This window comes from Oncorhynchus nerka, linkage group LG20 (genome assembly GCF_034236695.1).
Source record: "Oncorhynchus nerka isolate Pitt River linkage group LG20, Oner_Uvic_2.0, whole genome shotgun sequence".
NCBI lineage: Eukaryota > Metazoa > Chordata > Actinopteri > Salmoniformes > Salmonidae > Oncorhynchus > Oncorhynchus nerka.
The window spans coordinates 50723172-50735640 of record NC_088415.1 but is presented as its reverse complement, the minus strand read 5'-3'; the positions used below and the strand labels follow the sequence as shown (position 1 = coordinate 50735640).

Sequence of the window (12469 nt, the reverse complement as noted above, 5' to 3'; positions counted from 1 at the left end):
CGAGACGGAACGTGTAAGGGTAGCGACAACAGACATAACTCGCTGCCTTCGGGTTCGATTTGCAAGACGGACCGGAAGCGGAAACGAGTTTAGCAACAGCTAGCTCATAACAGCGAATACAGATCTAGCTAGCTGCAGCTATGGAGTCCGGAGATACAGGTAAAACTTCGCAATAATATGCAATATTTGAAATGATAGACCTGTATATAGCTAAAGTAACATGTATTCCAATATTGCTAAACTATTGCCCCATCAAATCCGGTTCTTGTAGCTAGCTACCACCGCCCATCAACAGGATTTGTTGATGATGCATCAAAACTCATCAAACATATTTGTTGCCACAATCAGCATCAACTGCATATGTGAGATTCGTGAAAGAATTGGTTGTAGTTTGGTAGCTACTTCTTACTAGAATAATACCTGAGTTGATGCCACCCGAGCTAGTTAAAACTACCTAACCCGTTTTTACCAACCCAGGCCTGCTTCTCTTGTCTGTGGCAACAAACACGTTTGTGACTTTACTAAAATACTCTCAAAGAGCGATCCCCTCTTGTGACTAACATTATTGGTAACAGTACACACAGACAACATGTGTTCCAAACTCATCTGCTGACTGTCTCTTTTATTCCCACTGCAGGGAGAGGAGGCTGGAACAACAAGTTCCGGCCACCTCAGAAGAACAGGATGAGTGTGAACATTCTCCGTCAGGAGGAGCTGATCGCCCAGAAGAAGCGTGAGATTGAGGCTAAGATGGCAGAGCAAGCCAAGACCAAGAGCCTTCAGACTCCCAACAGGCCACTGCCACCAAGGTACAGCAGACCTGGGTTTCTGAAACACTACAAATAGGTCTACCTCTATACTTAATCCCAGCTGGAAGTACTTGATTGGTCCACTTGACTGGTTGACTACAGCCATTCATTTTGACTTCTTATCCCCACAGTTTACCCAGTTTACAGGGTCCGTCTTCGAACAATAACAAGTATGTGAATGACGGAAGTTTCTTACAGCAGTTTATGAAGCTGCAGAAGGACAAACCCTGCCCCGACTCTGGTGAGATGGGTAGCTCTTTTGTCTTAATGGGTTTCAATAGAAAATGTGTTAGGGCTTTATTTTGATGGTACAGAAATTATGAAGTAAAACAATAACACAGTAATAATTTATGAATTACTTGTTTCTTCTGGATTCATTAAACAATTAAGGAAGCACTGCAGTGAGTCTTAACCCAATTCTGTACCCTCTCCAGGCTCCAGCAATGACACAAAAGCCCCATCTTCATCCATCCCCAGTCTGTCGTCAGGAGTGTCTCAGCCCCAGAAGAAGAGCATTCTCATTGGCAAACGTCCCGGTCTAGGCATCAGCAGCATGCTGAACCAGTTTAAGAACTACTCCCAGTCAAAGAAGACCCTGCTTCGCCCCAAAGGCCTAGCATATTCAGCTCCCCAGATGATGATGATGATGATGAGGAGGAGGATGTTGATGATTTAAGCTTCCTAGAGATCAAAGGTAATCAGTGATCTGGTTTTAGACATCTAAGGACTGCCAGTAGCCTGGGTGCTGGTCGGATTCTGTACTAGGCTACTTGTTGTTGTCATTTCACCCATGTCATTGACTGTGTATTCTAGTGACAGAGTAGCTGCTTGTCTGAGATTAGTGCTTTTCCTGAGTCTGCATAGCCTTTACAGTAAAGGTACTCATAGCCCTCTTAAAGTTTCTCCCCCAGAGGACCCAGACACACGACTTATCCTGGACAAGATGGCAGCCTTTGTGGCTGAGGGAGGGCCTGAGCTAGAGAGGAAGGCCAAGGAAAACTACAAGGACAACCCTGTTTTCTCGTAAGTCTGTATGGCTGAACTAACAGTATGTCGAATTTATATTATGTGTTGTATGTAATGTGGCCTCTTTTTGTCCTGATATAAAGATATGTTCCTTTTCCACTTTACAGATTCTTGTATGATAAGAACAGCCGGGACTATCTTTATTACCGAAAGAGAGTTGCTGAACTACGAAAGGATAACCCAAAACCTGAGACGCAGTCATGTTCTAATGGTAAGATTACCTATATCGGTTCTCTCTCTCTTACGCTCTCTCACATATATGCTTGGTCTCAGCTCCAAAGACTGCAGATGAAAATAACACCATTCAATCTATCTTTATACATGTGAAGTATACAGTTGAAGTCGGAGGTTTATATACACTTAGGTTGGGGTCATTAAAACTCATTTTTCAACCACTCCACAAGTTTCTTTTTTACAAACGATAGCTTTGGCTAGTCGGTTAGGCCATCTACTTTGTGCATGACACAAGTAATTTTCCCAACAATTGCTTACAGACAGATTATTCCACTTATAATTCCAGTGGGTCAGAAGTTTACATACACGAAATTGACTGTGCCTTTAAACAGCTTGGAAAATTCCAGAAAATGATGTCATGGCTTTAGAATCTTCTGATAGGCTAATTGAGTATTATTACTCTACTATTATTCTGACATTTCACATTCTTAAAATAAAGTGGGGATCCTAACTGACCAAAGACAGGGAATTTTTATGAGGATTAAATGCCAGGAATTCGGATAAACTGAGTTTACATACATCTTAGCCAAATGCATTTAAACTTCTGACTTCGTGTGTGTGTGTGTATATAATATATATATATATATATATATATATATTAATTAGAGGTCGACCGATTATGATTTTTCAACGCCGATACCGATTATTGGAGGACCAAAAAAGTCGATTCCGATTTAATCGGCAGATTTAAAAAATAAAATGCATTTGTAATATTGACAATTACAACAATACTGAATTAACACTTATTTTAACTTAATATAATACATCAATAAAATCATTTTAGCCTCAAGTAGATAATGAAACATGTTCAATTTGGTTTAAATAATGCAAAAAACAAAGTGTTGGAGAAGAACGTAAAAGTGCAATATGTGCTATGTAAGAAAGCTAACGTTTCAGTTCCTTGCTCAGAACATGAGAACATATGAAAGCTGGTGGTTCCTTTTAACATGAGTCTTCAATATTCCCAGGTAAGAAGTTTTAGGTTGTAGTTATTATAGGACTATTTCCCTCTATACCATTTGTATTTCATTAACCTTTGACTATTGGATGTTCTTATAGGCACTCTAGTATTGCCAGTGTAACAGTATAGCTTCCGTCCCTCTCCTCGCTCCTCCCTGGGCTCACAACGACAACAGCCACCACATCGAAGCAGTGTTACCCATGCAGAGCAAGGGAAACGACCACCCCAAGGCTCAGAGCGAGTGAAGTTTGAAACGCTATTAGCGCACGCTAACTAGCCAGCCATTTCACTTCGGTCACACCAGCCTCATCTCGGGAGTTGATAAGTTTGAAGTCATAAACAGCGCAATGCTTGACGCACAGCGAAAAACTGCTGAGAAAACGCACGAAAGTACTGTTTGAATGAATGTTTACGCGCCTGCTTCTGCCTACCACCGCTCAGTCAGATACTTGTATGCTCAGTCAGATTATATGCAACACAGGACACGCTAGAAAATATCTAGTAATATTATCAACCATGTGTAGTTAACTAGTGATTATGATAGTTTTTTATAAGATCATTTTAATGCTAATTAGGAACTTACCTTGGCTTACTGCATTTGCGTAACAAGCAGTCTCCTTGTGGAGTGCAACGAGAGAGAGGCAGGTCGTTATTGCGTTGGACTAGTTAACTGTAAGGTTGCAAGATTGGATCCCCGAGCTGACAATATAAATCTTTCTTTCTGCCCTGAACGAGGCAGTTAACCCACTGTTCCTAGGCCGTCATTGAAAATAAGAATGTGTTCTTAACTGACTTGCCTAGTTAAATAAAGGTATAAAAAATACAGATTTCCGATTGTTATGAAAACGTGAAATCGGCCCTAATTAAATCGGCCAGTCCGATTAATCGGTCGACCACTAATATATATATATACACACACAGTGATTTCAGAAAGTATTCAGACCCCTTGACTTTTTCCACATTTTGTTACATTGCAGCCTTATTCTAAAATTGATTAAATCGTTTTTTCCCCTCATCAATATACACACAATACCCCATAATGCCAAAGCAAAAACAGGTTTTTGAATTTCTTGCAAATGTACTAAAAATGTAAAACATATCACATTAACATAAGCATTCAGACCCTTTACTCAGTACTTTGTGGAAGCACCTTTTGCAGCAATTTTCAGCCTCAAGTCTTCTTGGGTATGACGCTACAAGCTTGGCACACCTGTATTTGGAGTTTCTTGCATTATTCTCTGCACATCCTCTCAAGCTCTGTCAGGTTGGATGGGGAGCGTCACTGCACAAGTCCGGGCTCTGGCTGGTCAAGGATGTACAAAGACCTGTCCCGAAGTCACTCCTGCATTGTCTTGGCTGGGTGCTTAGGGTCGTTGTCCTGTTGGAAGGTGAACCTTCGCCCCAGTCTGAAGTCCTGAGTGCTCTGGAGCAGGTTTTCATCAAGGATCTCTCTATACTTTGCTCTGTTCATCTTTCCCTCGATCCTGACTAGTCTCCCAGTCCCTGCTGCTGAAAACATCCCCATGGCATGATGCTGCTACCACCATGCTTCACTGTAGGAATGGTTTCATCAGACCAGAGAATCTTGTTTCTCATGGTCTGAGTCCTTTAGGTGCCTTTTGGCAAACTCCAAGTGGGCTGTCATGTGCCTTTTATTGAGGAGTGGCTTCCGTCTGGCCACTCTACCATAAAGGCCTGATTGGTGGATTGCTGCAGAGATGGTTGTCCTTCTGGAAGGTTCTCCCATCTCCACAGAGGAACTCTGGAGCTATGTCAGTGACCATCGGGTTCTTGGTCACCTCCCTGACCAAGGCCCTTCTCCCCTGATTGCTCAGTTTGGCCGCGTGGTCAGCTCTAGGAAGAGTCTTGGTAGTTCCAAACTTTTTCCTTTTAAGAATGATGGAGGCCACTGTGTTTTGGGGGACCTTCAATGCTGCAGAAGTGTTGTGGTACCCTTCTCCAGATCTGTGCCTCAACACAATCCTGTCTCGGAGCTCTAATGACAATTCCTTCGACCTCATGGCTTGGTTTTTGCTCTGACATGCACTGTCAACTGTATGTTATGTAGGTGTGTGTGCCTTTCCAAATCATGTCAAATCAATAGAATTTACCACAGGTGGACTCGCATCAAGTTGTAGAAACATCAAGGGTGATCAATGGAAACAGGATGCACCTGAGCTCAATTAAGTCTAAAACAAAGGGTCTGAATACCTATGTAAATAAGGTATCTGTTTTTTATTTGCAAACATTTCTAAAAACCCGTTTTCACTTTGTCATTATGGGGTATTGTGTGTAGATTGATGAGAAATGTTTTATTTAATACATTTTAGAATAAGTCTAATGTAACAAAATGTGGAAAAAGTCAAGGTGTCTGAATACTTTCCGAATGCACTGTTTTTGTGTGTGTTATGTATGTATGTATGTATGCATACATGCATGCATACATACAGTACCAGTCTAAACGTTTGGACAAACGTACTCATTCCAGGGTATTTCTTTATTTTTACTATATTCCACATGGAATCATGTAGTAACCCAAAAAGTTTGAAATAAATCAAAATGTTATAATTGAGATCATTTAAAGTAGCCACCCTTTGCCTTGATGACAGCTTTGCACACTCTTGGCATTCTCTCAACCAGCTTCATGAGGTAGTCACCTAGAATGCATTTCAATTAAAAGCTTTGCCTTGTTAAAAGTTCATTTGTGGAATTTATTTCCTTGTTAATGCATTTGAGTCAATCAGTTGTGTTGTGACGAGGTAGGGGTGGTATTCGGAAGATGGCCCTATTTGGTAAATGACCAAGTCCATATGGCAAGAACAACTCAAATAAGCAAAGAAACGACAGTCCATCATTACTTTAAGACATGATGATCAGTCAAAGTCGGAAAATTTCAAGAACTTTGAAAGTTTCTTCAAGTGCAGTCACAAAAACCATCAAGCGCTATGATGAAACTGGCTCTCATGAGGACCGCCACAGGAAAGGAAGACCCAGAGTTACCTCTGCTGCAGAGAATACATTTATTAGAGTTACCAGCCTCAGAAATTGCAGCCCAAATAAATGCTTCAGAGGTCAAGTAACACTGTGTTACTTGACTGTGTTAATCAGACCTTCGTGGTTGAAATGCTGCAAAGAAACCACTACTAAAGGACACCAATAAGAAGAGAGTTGCTTGGGCCAAGAAACACGAGCAAATGAACATTACACCTGTTGAAATTTGTCCTATGGCCTATTGAGTCATTTAAAAAAAATTGGTTCCAACCGCAGCATTCTGCAACGATACGACATCCCTTCTAGTTTGCGCTTAGTCCCACTATCATTTCTTTTTAAACAGGACAATGACCCCAAACACACCTCCAGTGCTGCATCAGATGACCTGCCCTCCACAAACACATTACCTCAACCCCCAAAAAATATTTAATTTTACCTTTATTTAACTAGGCAAGTCAGTTAAGAACAAATTCTTATTTTCAATGACGGCCTAGGAACAGTGGGTTAACTGCCTGTTCAGGGGCAGAACGACAGATTTGTACCTTGTCAGCTCGGGGGTTTGAACTTGCAACCTTCCGGTTACTAGTCCAACGCTCTAACCACTAGGCTACCCTGGTGGTTTGGGATGAGTTGGACCACAGAGTGAAGGAAAAGCAGCCAACAAGTGCTCAGCATATGTGGGACTCCTTAAAGACAGTTGGAAAAGCATTCCTCATGATGCTGGTTGAGAGAATGCCAAGAGTGTGCAAAGCTGTCATCAAGGCAAAGGGTGGCTACTTTGAAGAATCTAAAATATATTTTGATTCAACACTTTTTTTTTTTTGGTTACCACATGATTCCATACGTGTTTATTCATGTTTTCACTATTATTCTACAATTTAGAAAATAATAAAAAAAATAAAGAAAAACGCTTGAATGAGTAAGTGTGTCCAAACTTTTGACTGGTACTGTATATTGCCCTCCTTGGAGAGTTTTAGTTTATTTTGAAAGGTACCATTGCACACACAAGCGATGAGGGCCGACGCTTCAAATGACAGACACAATTATTTACTGAAAACTACTAAGTCCTTCACGACAGACTTCATTTACCATGCCCACTGTTCATGGGGTTATTTATTCAAAAATTAGGCCTATATTTTAATATCAAATCCACTTCCCCAATCACCACCATGTCCCCCTGCTCCTCCTCCCTCGTCTACTGGCTGTAGACTGGTGTGTGAGGGCCAGTTGAGTACAGTACGGTAGTAGTGTGAGTTGAGCCCCAGTACTGATAGGCTGCTTAAAGTCTCCCCCCCAGTGGACGAGGAGACCCAGAGGGTGGCCGTGAAGCTGGCCAGTTTTGTGGCTGACGGAGGCCCCGAGGTGGAAGCCATCGCCGCCCAGCACAACAAAGACAACCCCGCCTTCAGGTTAGTGACAGTCTCGGATATTGTAATGAGTGTTTTAATGCATTGATCCAATTGCATTTTTATTGATCCCCAAGAAGAAATTGATTTGTCATAGTATTGCATACATTATTAAAAAACCTAACATGTAAAGTGGACGAAATACCGTTAAAGATGGCTTATTTCTTGTTCCTCTTCTCAGTTTTCTTTATGACCTCCAAAGCCCCGCCCATCACTTCTACAAGAAGAAGGTGGAGGAGTACCGCCAGGCCAAAAGGGACCAGAGCCCCCCAATCAAGCAGGAGCCCGGAGTGGGGTTCACGAGGCCAGCTGCTCTTCCCCTGACCTATCCTCCCTCACCTTCTCAGTACCCCAACCTGCTGGGACATGTGAAGCTCGAGCCGGGTCTGGAGATAAAAGAAGAAGTAGCAGGGCCCCCCATGGTTAAGAGGAAGCGGAAGAGCCGCTGGGGATCAGAGGATGACAAGGTGGATCTGTCGCTGCCACCCATCATCATCCCCAAGGAGGAAGAGCCAGAGCCCAGCCAGTGTCTTTCTGGTACACCCACACACACCATAGTACACAGCCTCTCTTGTATCACACAGAAATCAAATCAAATTTAATTGGTCACTTACACATATTTTGCCGATGTTATCTCGGGTGTAACGAAATATGTTCCTAGCTCCAACAGTGCAGTAATACCTAACAACACAAAACAATACACGCAAATCTCAAAAATTAAGAAATATTACAACGGAAAGACAGTTGTTTTAGTATATCTTAGACTAAAAACAGTGTTTGTAAGGTATGTCTATCCTGGCCCTGTGTTGTGTCCATCCATGCGGGGTGTGTTTCAGTTCATGAACTGAGAGATCTGGGCTATAAGAAGGGAAAGCCTGTGGGCCTGGTTGGGGTAACAGAGCTCTCAGATGACCAGAAGAAACAGCTCAAAGAGCAACAGGAGGTACTGCATGACCGACAGACAGAGCACAATACACAATGGCAGCAAATTGTACTTTCACTGTTTGAATTGTTGGGGACTTGGCAGTGTTAATCATTTTAGTGTTTTGGGCATAGTTTGGTATGGGAGTGCCCAGCATACTTCAAACCTAGCCTCTAACAAGGCAAGATGGGCTCAGTTGCGTCCGTTCTCAGCCGTCTCTGAAACCTTGACTGAGGTGTGTCCGGCCTGCACATGCATGTGTGCCTTTGTTCTCACCCCAGATGCAGGAGATGTTTGACATGATCATGAAGCATAAGCGTGCCATGGCAGAGATGCAGGTGATGTGGGAGAAGGCGGTGAGGGACCACTCCCACGAGTACGACAGTGATGAGGAAGTGGACCAGCAGGCTGGCACCTGGGAGCACCGCCACGGCACATGGAGATGGAGAAAACGCGTGGTAAGATTCATGAAGACAATGGCCATGTTCGAGATCATCAACACCGTGATGTATCATTGGTAAATTCTGACTGACTGATCTATAAATAATATTGAGTAGTTATTTATGATACAAGGAGATTTGTAGCTCAGTCAGTCTCAACTGACTACTAATGTGTGTTAAAAAGTTAAAGGACTTTTGAATGTGAGGTTTGATTCTTGAAAATATCAGTTTACTACGAGAATTTTTGTTTAATCAACGACTACTTTCAGAACATTTTGTCAACAATTCATTAATGAACTCTGAGAGATACTTCTTCATATTAACCTGGCCTCGTTCAATCTGAATGTTCAAAACGTTGCAGCCCGTCTGGTGTTCAACCTTCCCAAGTTCTCTCACGTCACCCCGCTCCTCCGCTCTCTCCACTGGCTTCCAGTTGAAGCTCGCATCCGCTACAAGACCATGGTGCTTGCCTACGGAGCTGTGAGGGGAACGGCACCTCAGTACCTCCAGGCTCTGATCAGGCCCTACACCCAAACAAGGGCACTGCGTTCATCCACCTCTGGCCTGCTCGCCTCCCTCCCACTGAGGAAGTACAGTTCCCGCTCAGCCCAGTCAAAACTGTTCGCTGCTCTGGCCCCCCCAATTGTGGAACAAACTCCCTCACGACGCCAGGACAGCGGAGTCAATCACCACCTTCCGGAGACACCTGAAACCCCACCTCTTTAAGGAATACCTAGGATAGGATAAAGTAATCCTTCTCACCCCCCCCCCCCCCTTAAAAGATAAGGTGAATGCACCAATTTGTAAGTCGCTCTGGATAAGAGCGTCTGCTAAATGACTTAAATGTAAATGTTAAATGTTGTGTTCTGCTGAACGCGCCCCTGACGTAATTTTGTGTTGACGTAAATGGCTACTTGTCTTTTCCTCCAGAGTGGGCGGAGTCATTGGCCATTGGCACCCCAAGCATAGTCCATTGGATTTGAGTGTAGCATGCCCCTATCAAGAATATTCCAAGAAATTACTAGAAACACAAAGCAACTAGTATGTTCACAGACACAACATAGAGTATGAGGGTATTTATATAATAACACATACCATGGTCCCATTCCAATGTTTGGAGCCATGGCTGTGGGTGCTATGATTCCATTTACTAGCTGCTGGATGATTCTGCAGAGGACAATGAGAAACATCTTAGTCATTTCCTGAATTCCTTCCTCAAGGAAACTGAACCATGTCGCTAAACAAGCAAGCATCCTTCCTTTCACATCTCCTCTTAAAAGGGCAAGCAAGCTGTAAAATGTTCCATACCCCTCTAAAGTGGGTACTCCCTCGTGTCTCTGTCCCTGTCGCCGTGGGATGTGTCGTCCCGTGGTTGCCGGGCACTGTACCGTTGCCGTGATGCCATCTCCCGTTCCCGCCGGTTCTCCGTCTCGCGGTTGTCTTCCGTCGGCATCCCCGTTCGGAGGTCAAAATTCTCATCAAAGATCCCCAGAGAAAACTGTCCGTATCCGGGCGGAAATGTAAACATGTGCTGGTGGTCCATAATCTGAGGGGGAGGACAAATGGAAAACATACGGTCACTACCTTGAAGTCCAACCAAGCTGCATAAATTCATGAGGAACAAATGTTGAGTTGAGGAACATATCAGTTCTGTGTCACTAACCTCGAAAGTCGGACGGTTCTGATCGCTGGTGGAGGCAATGGATGTGGACTCATTTTCAGTGCTGGAAAGAAATATCAGAAGTGGTCTCATCTTATCTTCAACTATGAACCAATGTGGGACACGGACAGTACTGTTAATGGAGAATTGCTGCTGAAAGTGTTTCGAACTCTGATAGACAAGCAGATAATACTGTACCTTCTTTCCTCTGATAGCTCTTCAATGAAGCCAGATTCACACTGTGGACAGGTGTAGTCCTGCAGGAAGGCAGAGATAAATCGTATTTATAACATAATCATACATTTGCATCAGTCAGTCTCATACACTTTCATGTTTTTATTTGATCTAAAGCAAAACAAAACAAAAACATACCTATGGAGGCTATGTTAGTACCGGGGAATTAAGATCGTTAGCTAACTTCAACCAGATGTGGCTTGAATTTTTTTTGTTTTATAATTAAAAGTTGGCTATTGACCTCACACTTTGATCATTTTAACAATAGCTGATGATCTATTCAATGATCCATTGCTAATGGGAGATATTTTATCTCTCTTGGATTCCAAACGAAGCTACCTTTTGGAGGGGCTAGGGACCAATGTCCCTGTTTATCTGGCAAGCTGTCAGAATCATGAACAGATAGACACGCTGTCATTGGAAGAGCATTTACTGGTTAGCTTTTTCATTTAGCTAATTTAGCTAGCGCCTCAACTAATCCAACAAGTCACGGAGGCATGGTCTCGGAACACCCTAACAGACAAACTACACGCTATTTTGGTAGCTGGCTAGATTATAAATTAAATCAGCTGTCAAATGACAAAAACACACCTGTCAACGTGAACGTTCTAGCTACAACCCAACGTTTAGCGTCAGCTAGCTGTCACGCTTCAGTCAGAGGCAATCGTGAATGAAATAACGTAAACCCCACTTAGCTGGCCATGGTTTTCTTTTCTAAACGACAAAAACCTCTATGGAATGCTTACCGGGAGACGAGGGTCGATCTCTGCTGAACATTGGTGACAAAAAAACGACAGGGCCGTAGGGAGCTTCAGCCATCTTCTGATTCTTTACCAGACAACCGAGACGGAACGTGTAAGGGTAGCGACAACAGACATAACTCGCTGCCTTCGGGTTCGATTTGCAAGACGGACCGGAAGCGGAAACGAGTTTAGCAACAGCTAGCTCATAACAGCGAATACAGATCTAGCTAGCTGCAGCTATGGAGTCCGGAGATACAGGTAAAACTTCGCAATAATATGCAATATTTGAAATGATAGACCTGTATATAGCTAAAGTAACATGTATTCCAATATTGCTAAACTATTGCCCCATCAAATCCGGTTCTTGTAGCTAGCTACCACCGCCCATCAACAGGATTTGTTGATGATGCATCAAAACTCATCAAACATATTTGTTGCCACAATCAGCATCAACTGCATATGTGAGATTCGTGAAAGAATTGGTTGTAGTTTGGTAGCTACTTCTTACTAGAATAATACCTGAGTTGATGCCACCCGAGCTAGTTAAAACTACCTAACCCGTTTTTACCAACCCAGGCCTGCTTCTCTTGTCTGTGGCAACAAACACGTTTGTGACTTTACTAAAATACTCTCAAAGAGCGATCCCCTCTTGTGACTAACATTATTGGTAACAGTACACACAGACAACATGTGTTCCAAACTCATCTGCTGACTGTCTCTTTTATTCCCACTGCAGGGAGAGGAGGCTGGAACAACAAGTTCCGGCCACCTCAGAAGAACAGGATGAGTGTGAACATTCTCCGTCAGGAGGAGCTGATCGCCCAGAAGAAGCGTGAGATTGAGGCTAAGATGGCAGAGCAAGCCAAGACCAAGAGCCTTCAGACTCCCAACAGGCCACTGCCACCAAGGTACAGCAGACCTGGGTTTCTGAAACACTACAAATAGGTCTACCTCTATACTTAATCCCAGCTGGAAGTACTTGATTGGTCCACTTGACTGGTTGACTACAGCCATTCATTTTGACTTCTTATCCCCACAGTTTA

The 12469-nt window shown here is 43.1% G+C and overlaps 2 pseudogenes; one reads left to right on the top strand and one right to left on the bottom strand.

The window, feature by feature from the left end:
- The first annotated feature begins 46 nt into the window (after positions 1-46).
- Positions 47-12312, top strand: LOC115101537 (SURP and G-patch domain-containing protein 1-like; annotated as a pseudogene).
- LOC135562995 (E3 ubiquitin-protein ligase RNF126-like) lies at positions 9275-11517 on the bottom strand (annotated as a pseudogene).
- Positions 12313-12469: the final 157 nt, after the last annotated feature.